This window comes from Pezoporus flaviventris, unplaced genomic scaffold (genome assembly GCF_033815535.1).
Source record: "Pezoporus flaviventris isolate CSIRO_AGI_PZ_B2104156 unplaced genomic scaffold, CSIRO_AGI_Pfla_v1 ptg000501l, whole genome shotgun sequence".
Taxonomy (NCBI): Eukaryota; Metazoa; Chordata; class Aves; order Psittaciformes; family Psittacidae; genus Pezoporus; species Pezoporus flaviventris.
Window position 1 is genome coordinate 177,750 of NW_026893048.1, and position 10,613 is coordinate 188,362.

Sequence of the window (10,613 nt, forward strand, 5' to 3'; positions counted from 1 at the left end):
AAAGTTAATATTCCTTTACTTTGTGTATTATCACAACAGTCAACCTGAGCTGCTCTTCCCTTAATGTGGAGAAAACTGCAGGCAGATGGAAACATAGTGAAGACCACGGTGATGTCCAAGGGAAAACTTGTTTTGTTGGCTTCAGACTTCCTTTGAAATTGGTGTGTGAAGGTAGAACATATATTCAAAGCTTGGTCTAAGAGCTTGAGTGGTAGATGTAGTCAGTGACTCCCTGCATGGGCAGGTGGTTGTGGACCACCTAAGCATCCTGCCAAGGTGCCTGGCAGTGTTTCATTAGAGAATGTCTTCATTATCTACAGAGTACAGGATTAAACCCCACTAATAATTAAGCAAGGGATTAAGTCATCATAACCAAGCCCATGGAAACCACCCGGCTGCCTGGGAACTGGGAGCCTCTTGGACACTGATGGCCTGGGAAAACTGGACTACAGTGACAGAGTTTGTTTTCAAGGGGTTCACAGATTGCCTCGACTTCCAGGTTACCCTCTTTGTGCTTTTCCTGCTCATCTATGTCACCACCGTGATAGGAAACCTTGGCATCATTGCTGCAGTCTGGCTCGATTCCCAGCTTCAGAGCCCCATGTACCTCTTCCTCAGCCACTTGTCCTTCTTGGATCTGTGCTACTCCTCCGTGGTGACACTCAAAATGCTGCTGAACCTCTTGTCTGAAAGGAAGACTTTCTTTTGCTGGCTGCTTCCTACAGCTCTATATCTATGCTGCTTTTGCAATCACAGAGTGCTACCTCCTAGCTGGGATGGCATATGACCGCTATGTTGCCATCTGCAACCCTTTGCATTACCCCATCCTCATGTCCAAGAAGGTCTGTGTTTCCCTCTTAGCTGGGTCCTATGCAGTTGGGCTTTTTAATTCAGCCATCTTCACAGACTTTGCATTGAGGGTGTCCTTCTGTGGCCCCAATGTCATTGACCACTTCTTCTGCAATGGGCCACCACTCTCAAAGTTGGCTTGCTCTGATACTTCCCTCAACCAAGTGTTGCTGTTTGCTTTTGGGGGGCTTCAGGGAGGTCGCCACAATATCAGTCATCCTCATCTCCTATGGCCACATCCTCTTCACCATCATGAGGACAGGCTCTGTGCTGGGCAAAGCTTTTGGTACCTGTGCATCCCACCTAGTGGTTGTCACCATCTTCTATGGGACCCTTATCTTCATGTACCTACGGCCCAGCTCCAGCTACAACCTGGGCAGGGACAAAATAGTTTCTGTCTTTTACACCACGGTGACCCCAATGTTGAACCTTTTCATCTACAGCCTGAGGAACAAGGAGATAAAGAGTGCTCTGAAGAGAACAGTGGGGAGAATGATTATTTCCCTGCCAAAGTGGTAAATGGTTTGTCACTTAGACAGTGATGGGAGTGGGGTTGGTGTTTTTTGAGTCTTTTTGAGGTTGGAGAGAAGCTGTGATAATACTTCTATATATTATTATTCGTTTTGTAGACCACCTTTATGAATGTGGGATTAATTTGCTATACATTTGCCTCTTGATAGTGTATTTCATAATAAGGGAAACACATACTCACTGAAGAGCCACCAAAGGATGATTTGTGATGAAACATGCTAAAATGTCCAACTTGTTCCTGAATATTTGTCGGCAAGAAAGTGCCGGTCTTTCTTATGTACCTGCCATTGCTTAAGCAACCCTAAATTGCTTCTTTCTTGAAGGGAAATACGATGACAAGGCTCAGTCCTGTTAAAATAACCCATTTGTGAGATTTCTGCTGAGGACTTGGACTATTTTCTCAGCTGTCTTTTCAAGAGCCCACTTGTGGTCTCTTACAGCTTGGACATCATTCATCAGTGTGGTGGACACTCTACCAAGTGCTGTACCTCTTCCAGCCATGAGATGTGATCTATGTACTTTAGGTGAATTTCAGTGCTTCCAGGTAATCCCCATGACAGATGGGAGCATGCAGGAGAACACACAGGGCAGACCAAGGAGGCTTGGAGGAGAGAGAAGGAAGAAAAGTTTCCTAAAGCTGCAGGAAACAGGGAAGTTTGAGAGGAACTTCCTGGAATCTTCTTCCATAATCACAGACCAATCAACTATCCATCAAAGAATGTTCAAAGGTATTTGAAGATTTCCCTGCTGCACTTTAATCCTTCAAAGTGCTTTGAAGTGCTTTGTCCTGGGTTCAGCAGTAGCAGTCTTTTTCCTCCTCCTTGGTAGCTGATGCAGTGCAGTGTTTTGACTTTCGGCTTGGGAACAGAGCTGATAACAATGATGTTTTGGTTTGGCGAAGGACTTTGTGAGCCTCATGCTCTGCCAGGGAGGAGGGGAAGCCGGGAGGAAGCAGAGACAGGACACCTGACCCAAACTGACCAAAGAGGTATTCCATACCACAGCACGTCATGCCCAGGATGTAACTGGGAGTTAGCCGGAAGGGCTGGGAGACTGCAGGGTTGGAGGAGGTATGGGTCAGTGCTTGGTTGGGCCTGGGGAGTGAGCTATCGGTTGGCTGGTGGTGAGGTGTTGTATTCTCTTCCCTTGTTATTTCCTTTATCATTATTATTATCATTGGTGGTAGCAGTAGTGATTTGTGTTATACCTTAGTTACTAAACTGTTCTTAACTCTACCTGTGGGAGTTGCATTCTTTTTGACTCTCCTCTCCATCCCTCCGGGAGCAGGGGGAGGGAAAGAAGAGGGGGAGTGAGTGAACAAATTGCCTGACTGGGTTTAAACCACGACACTCCTCTATGACTCCACTATGACTGATCTATGACTCTACTATGACTCCTCTATGACACCTCTAAGAATATATGACACGATGTCTCCTATATGACTCCACTATGACTCTATTATGACTTCTCTATTACTCCTCTATGACTTCACTATGACTCCTCTATGACTCCTTTATGACTCCTGTATGACTGCTGTTGACTCTTCTATGACTCCTCTATGATTCCTGCATGATTCCTCTATGACAAGGGGTAACGGGTTAAAACTTAAATAGGGGAAGTTTAGATTGGATCTAAGGAGGAAATTCTTTCCTGTTAGGGTGGTGAGGCACTGAAATAGGTTGCCCAGGGAGGCTGTGAATGATCCATCCCTGGCAGTGTACAAGGCCAGGTTGGATGAGGCCATGGGTGATATGGTTTAGCGTGAGGTGTCCCTGACCATGGCAGGGGGGTTGGAACTGGATGATCTTCAGGTCCTTTCCAACCCTAACTATTCTATGATTCTATGATTCTATGACTCTATGATACTAAGACTCCTCTATGACTCCTCCATGACTTCTCTATGATACCTCAAAGGGGGCCAGAAGTGATGAAGATTGTTGGAAGAAGTAAACGACCCTCAGACACCACCACCACAATTCTGTACACATGGGGGGAACTTTCTGGAAAATGATGTAGTCCATATGTAGCCTTATGAATATGTATGTATGCCCAGGGACTATGAAAGTATGGCTTGTGTGGCAATTGGGGGACACACATCAGGAGGAGCTATCCCCGTGTCTGCCGACACCGCAAGAAAGAATACCTGCTTGTCAGCTGGAAAACTTTGTTGATGAGTTTGTTCCTGGAGTTTTCTCTGAGATCACCTTGCACACGCAGAGCCGTGCACTGCAGCAGCAGCGTCTCTCTGGCCTCCTGCTGCCGCTGCGGTGTTGTCGACCTGGTCTGCCCTCACGTGGGGGCCCAGCGCCCAACATTCCTGACTCATGGTGGCACTGCTGGCTCTGTGGGTACTGCGGCAGGAGAAGGGCCCTGGCTGATGCTGGTCCTTGTGGTGTCGTGGTGGCTGCAGAGGTGACAGCCCGGGAGCAGGCACCTGCATCTCCTGGTGCCTGGGATGTCCCTGGTGGCTCCTCAACTGTTGGAGCTGGCTCTGCTGACACAAGTGCTTCACCCTCCTCTTGGTCCACCCACCCAGGCTGCAATGGCTTCCCTTGGGTAGAGCAGCGTTGAGGGAGACCGTGCCAAGAGCCGTGCTGAAGCTGAGGGAAACCACATCCACTCTTTGCCTCCTCACGCACAACTGCAGGCTCTCAGCTTGGCCAGGCAGGAATTACCCTTCGGACGGCTTTTAGGTGCCCAGAGGTGTCACCCAAGAGGACTCTGATGCTGGCACACGCCTCACCAAAGGCAGCTTGTACAGCCTGGGCTCCCCTGGGTTGGCCTTGGCACCTTTATCGAAGGTAAGCACAACATGTCCTTGTCCTCCCTCCCAAGAGACCTCTGCCAATCCAATGACCTTTCACAAGGGGGATCCCAAAGGAATGCCGATCTTCCCCTGTAACGGCACTGCCACTGTCCTGCCTGTTACACCGCGTCCTTCATTCCTCCCATCTTTCGTAGGTTTTCCTTTCAAGTAAGCCTTTCAAATAACTTCGATCAGATGCCCTTTGTAATCTTCCTGCACCCAGAAACCTCCCCAGTTCCCTGGAAGACAATCTGGAAGACTTGACAAAAACTACAGGTGAGACATGGCTCATCAGGGTTTAAGGAGTCCCATGGTGGCTGAGTCCTTGAACCTCAGGTGCTGAGAGGAGACTGAGGAAACCTCTCAAGAAGTCCAACTCAGAAACAAAGCCCCAAGTGCCTTCAGCATTCATGGGCCCCACTGAGGGCTGTTACTGACAAAGCCTCCCCAGGGACTCTTTAAAGCAAGTAACTGGAGGCTGTGATTAGAGGGAGAGAAAGGCAAAGTGCAGGTGTCTGATGGCGAGAAAACCCTTGGTTTGTTTGATGATGCAGAAAGGCCAAGCCCTGACCACAGCCCTTGGAGAAGCAGAGCCTGAAATCCCGAGAATGAAAGTTCTCCTCATAGGCCTTGATGAAAGAGGCAACTGCCATAGCCCAGGGCACAGAGGTCTTTTGTTCTTTTGGGCCTTTCAGCCATGCCAGAGCCCTGTCATCTCTGCTGCAGGCTGTCCTACACTGGCCCATGCCTGCACCTCTTTCCCTTCTGGCAGTTGACCCCCATCTTGCTTTCCCACCTAGCTCTCACCTGGCATTTCTGTACCTTCAGTCCCATCTCTGCACCCATGGCTGTCTATTCCTTGTAACACAAAGCCATGGGCTGAGCCAGACTCCCTCTGGGTGACCTCTTGCACCACAAGTCCGAGACGGCCGAGAGCATTCCCTGGAAGCTGCCAGGTGAGCCCCAGGAGGATCCAGGAGACCACGCAGCATTTCACAGCAAGGCAGAGGAGGAAGAGCTGGACTCAGGAAAAAGGAAGCTGGTGGTGGGAGAGCCGGCAAGCACAGCAGCTACCCCAGCCCCAGTGACAAGTACAGCAGCATCAACTGAGAGGTCTGAAGGTTTTGAATGGCCTTTGGGTACCCTTGGAACCTTCTTGCGGATTGTGGTGGGGATCAGCGTATTGGCACACACACAGACTGTGTTTTACCCACCACCATTTTGTGTGATCTCAAAAGTTAAGCAGAGTCGGGTTTGGGTCTTGTCTACGGTTAGACGGTGATATAGGAGCACCAAGAGATTTTCCTCAAGGCTGTACAGTCATGAGTGGCAGGGTGTGTGTGACAGTATGGGCAAGTATCTAGTCCACTGGGCCCCTCCAGTGCTTTGGAAGCATCAGAAATGGAAGGCAGCTGTATGGAGTCCCCAGCAACAAGGGGCAGAAACTGCTGAAGGGGACAGTGAATTATTTTGTGCCTGGTGGGCCCATGGCACTTCAGGCCATCAGGGCAGAGATGCAACATAGAGATGGGCTCATGATCGAGGGGTGGACTTAGCAATGGATGCTATTGACCAGGTGATTCACGTGTGTGAACACTGCACACAGCCTCTCCTGTTCTGAAAGACTGTTATAAGAGATGAAACCCGGTATCATGGACCGGATGGACTCAGGAGCTTTATAGGGATTGGTCCATGCACTAAGAAATGATCTCTTTCTCACTGTCTGTGTGTATACATGGATGTACATATGTAAGAGCAATGGCATATTGAAAATGTAGGATCTGAGCATGATGTGAATGGTATGCAATAAGGGCTGGATACTGGTTTAGCAGTAGCAGTCATATTTCTCCTTCTTAGTAGCTGGTGCAGTGCAGTGTTTTGACTTTTGGCCTGGGAACAGAGCTGATAACACCAATGTTTTTAGTTTTTGCAAAGTCATGTTTCCTCTGACCAAGGACTTTGTGAGCCTCATGCTCTGCCAGGGAGGAGGGGAAGCCGGGAGGAAGCAGAGACAGGACACCTGACCCAAACTGACTAAAGAGGTATTCTATAACACCGCATGTCATTCCCAGGATGTAACTGAGAGTTACCTGGAAGGGCTAGGACTCCAGGTTAGAGGAGGTATTGGTTGGTGCTTGGTGAGGCTGCGCGGCGAGTTATCAGTCTGCTGGTGCTGCGGTGCTATATTCTCTTTCCTTGTTACTTCCTTTATCATTATTATTCTTGGTGGTAGCAGTAGTGATTTGTGTTATACCTTAGTTACTAAACTGTTCTTATCGCAACTCGTGGGAGTTGCATTCTTTTCGATTCTCCTCTCTGTCCCTCCGGGAGTAGGGGGAGGGCAAGAAGGGGGGGAGTGAGTGAATGAGCTGCCTGACTAGTTTTAAACCACGACACTTGACTTACCTAGCCTTGCCTGACGTGGCCTGGCCTGGCCTTACCTTGACGTGCCTTCCTTCTATTGCCTTGCCTTGTAATGCCTTGCCTTGTATTGCCTTGCTGTGCATTGCCTGGACTGGCCTGGTCTTGCCTGGCTTGGCCTTGCCTGGCTTTTCCTTGTCTGGCCTTGTCTTGCCTTGCCTGGCCTTGCCTGGCATTGCCTTGCCTTGCCTGGCCTTGCCTGGCCTTGCTTTTCCTTGCCTGGCATTTCCTTGCCTTGCCTGTCCTAGACTGGCCTAGCATGGCCTTGCCTGGACTTACCTGTCCTTGCCTTGTCTTTCCTTGCCTTGTGTTGCCTGGTCTTCCCTTGCATTGACTTATCTTGCCTGGCCTTTCCTGGCATGCCTTGGCCTGGCCTTGCTTTGCCTTGCATTGAATTGCCTTTCCATACGTTGCATTGCCTTGACTGTCCTGGCCTAGCCTGGTCTTGCCCTGCTTGACGTGGCCTGTCAGGCCTTGCAGGGCTTGCCTTGCCTTCCCTTGCCTTGCCCTTCCAGGGCTGACCTAGCCTTGCCTTCCCTTGACTTGCCTTGCCTTTCCTGGGCTGGCCTAGGCTTGCCTTCTCTTGCCTTCCTTTGCCTTACCATGCCTTGCCTTGCCTGGCATTGCCTTGCCTTGCCTGGCATTCCCTTGCCTTGCCCTGCCCTGCCCTGAATTGCCTTGCCTTGTCTTGATCTGACTTGAACTTCCTTGCCCTGCCTTACCCTGGCTTGCCGTGCCTTGACTTGACTTGCCTTGCCTTTTATTGCCTTGCCTTGCCTTTCCTGGCATTGCCTTGACTTACCTCGCCTTGCCTTGATCTGTCTTGAACTTCCTTGCCCTTCCTTGCCCTACCTCTCCGTGCCCTGCCTTACCCTGCCCTGCCCTGACTGGCCTTGCCTTGCCTTGCCATGCCATAGCTTGTTTTGCCCTGCCTTGCCTTGCCTTGCCTTGCCTCGCCTTGCCTTGCGCATCCTGGCCCTGACTTGCCTTGCCTTTGCAGGGCACTGCAGGTACAGCTGAAAATTCCATGAGTCTTTCCTTGGCCCATGGTTGAGTTCCTTTGGAGATAAATCTGACTCTACAGTTATAACACCAAAAGGAACTGTTCACCTTCATGTGCAGCAGACACACAGATCTCTTGCTGTGCCATGTGCACTTGCCAGTTACTGAGGAAAGCATCCATGGGCTGGGAAAGGAAACAGCGCAGGAGGGAATTTTTAGTTAGTTGTTGATCTTCCTGGTAAATCCTGTAGGGCTGTAGCATCTTGTTCCATATTTTCTGTGGTCACTGGAATGGGTTTCATTGTCAAAAAAAGTATTTCATTTTCTACTTCCCTGTGTTCCAGGAGAAACAGCAACAAGGGCCTCCCCTTGTGCCACAGCTTGTGACACTGTGCAAGACGTGACAAGAAAAACAGCTGGGCTGGTACTTGGGGAGAAGCCTGTGGCCTGTAGAGCTTCATCAGGGACAAGGACAGGTTTCTGTGTAAGCACTGACTCAGTTCAGCCCAGCTGTGCTGTAGTGAAGAGCAGCACCCCTCGCTGCCCTGTGCGGAGTCAGGGCTGGGGTACCTGCTCCCCACCCCTTCTCTCCTGCCTCCTTTGTCTGCAGTGAAACAGAAACCATGTTCTCTGAAGAAATTCTTTCCGGTGAGGGTGGTGAGACACTGGAATGTGTTTCCCAGAGAAGTCCCCCATGCCTCTTGTGAAACTTTTTAGGATTTAGGGAATGTCTGATCAACCTGAAAGAGCTCCTGGTATGAGCAGGGAGTATCCAAATTTCCTGATCTCTGTGTGCTGCTCCCACCTTTGCCAGGCAACCAGAGCTCCTGGTGCAGCCAGGGAGCAGCCAGCAGCCAGCTCCTTGCACTGTGCAAAGGCTGGGGCCTAACAGGAACTCCTGGGGAAGCAGAGGGCTCCAGGAAATGGGGGGGAAGTGCGTCAGCACATTCCACCCCGTAACTAACGTCAGTCCATCTTTCTCAGAGTGGTGGCTCACCTCTTGCTGCTGTGCCAACAAACAGAGTAGTGCTGAACTCCAGTTATAAATTGAGGGCAATGTTTGGTTGCTTAGTTGTTAAGAATTTCTTAAATGGGTTTAAGTACAGTTATATATATGGACAGGTTTCTGCATCAACATAACTTGTTCAGCTGATTTCTATGCTCTAATGTATAGCAGAATGTTTAACAACAAACAGAATAGGATATAAATTAGTGAAATTATGGTAGGATGTAAAATTCAACTTTAAAGCCCCAGTTGTTGTTGCTGACCATCCAACCAGGTTATCCCACCTGAGATGTGTGGAGGCAGTGTTCTCACAGGAGAATTGATACTTGGTACATAAACTCTGAATAATCCTGAAAGATACAGCAAGGCCATGAGAGGCCCTAGGAAGCCTAAACAAGCAAGATAAGAAGAAGCTGGAATTCACTGAGTTAATGAGAACTGTGGACTGTTGGCAAGCTTTGGAGGTCAAGATCTCGCACCTGTGCTTAACCAATTATATGTTAGTCACTAAGGGTCTTGGAGACATGTGATTCACAAAGTGATTCTTTGATTGTAAGAAAAGAAGATTTTTATCCTTAAATCTTTGTATCATCAGAGAAATGGCACTGCAGGAAGGCAGTGTGCCTCCCAGCTGAGGGAGGGAAGATCAGTGCTTGCTTCAGGCTGTTTCCCATGGTGTTTCCCTGGAGCCCCAGGGAGCCCTGGAAGGAGCCCAGTGGGGCAGAGGCAGAGCCACCTTGGGCTGGGCCTCTGCTGCTGAGCTGGGACCGAGGGGAGACCTGCGAGACACAGGGAGCTTAAAGGCACTTGGCAGTGGAGGATGCTGAGGAGGAGGAACCTTCTGAAGGAGAAACCTTCCCAGCCCTGTTTGTGGTAAGGCACTGTGTGCAGGGCAATGCAGCTGCAGTTTCTCTCTGTGTAGATAAGGAGGAGGATGTGCTGCAGAGCAGGGCTTCCCCCTGCACCATGCGAGGGGCAGGACAAGGCAGGTCCCTTGTCCCGGGGCTGGCTGCAGGGTGTGAATGTGGGTGTGTAGGCAGGGGTGCCCAGCACTGCCCTAGCAGCAGGGTCCCTGCAGCCCAAAGGCTGTGTGCAGGGGCAGGGACTCTGCTGCCTGCCAGGGTCAACACTCAGCCTGCCAGCGAGCTCCCCATGGAGCTCATGGGGAGCTGAGGGGAAAGGAGAAACTCCTGACAGGGAAGTGAAGTGCTGGGTGGGTGATGCTGCTCCAATCTGCCGTCACTCTGAGCACTTCTTCAGAGGGTCCCTCTGAAAGACACTGAGGCATCATTTACCTGATAGGGAAGGATCCTGAGCTTTGATGGTTTTCCCTCTTGGTGGGCAGGTTGGGCTTGTGTGAGCTGCTCCTGAGCCCCTGCACAGGCAGGGGTGTGCAGGGCAGAGCTGAGCACACAGCCCATGGCATGGGCTCTGGGAGCACTGAGAGGGAGCAGAGCTGGGCACAGAGCAGCAGCTCCTGGCAGGGACAGCTCCAGGCAGCAGAGATATGGATGGGCAGGGAGTGGGGGGAAAGTGCAGCCCAGCCCTGGGGAGGGTGCGTTCAGGCAGCTCTCTTGGGGTCTGGCACTGGAGGTGACTGCTGGCTGTGCTCTGCTGCCCACAGCCCTTTGCTTCTCAGCGTGACAGCTCTGTGGACTGTCCTTTGAAACCCTTCTCCCCTGCTTTCAGCACAGGACACATGTTTGTGGGAGTTCTTAAGATCAATTTTTTGTGTGAAGGCACCTTACAGGCAGTGCAAGTTTGAGCACAGGGCAAGTGGGAGAGGACTGATGGACACTGCAGCTCTCTTGGTTCTGCAAAGAACTGAGACTTTTTGCCTGATGCAATGCTCTTCTAATTGTACCTAGGAAGAAGCCTTCAGCAGTGTAATGACATCACTGGCAATGACACAGAACCTCTCCTCTCCTGCTACAATGTGCTCAGTTGTGAATGTGTAAACTGAACTTCTGTATCTGACATCCCTCCTGTCCTAACCTG

The 10,613-nt window shown here is 50.5% G+C and overlaps 1 pseudogene; it reads left to right on the forward strand.

Annotated features, from left to right (window-relative positions):
• The first annotated feature begins 427 nt into the window (after positions 1-427).
• On the forward strand, positions 428-1,427 carry LOC133263853 (olfactory receptor 5F1-like; annotated as a pseudogene).
• Positions 1,428-10,613: the final 9,186 nt, after the last annotated feature.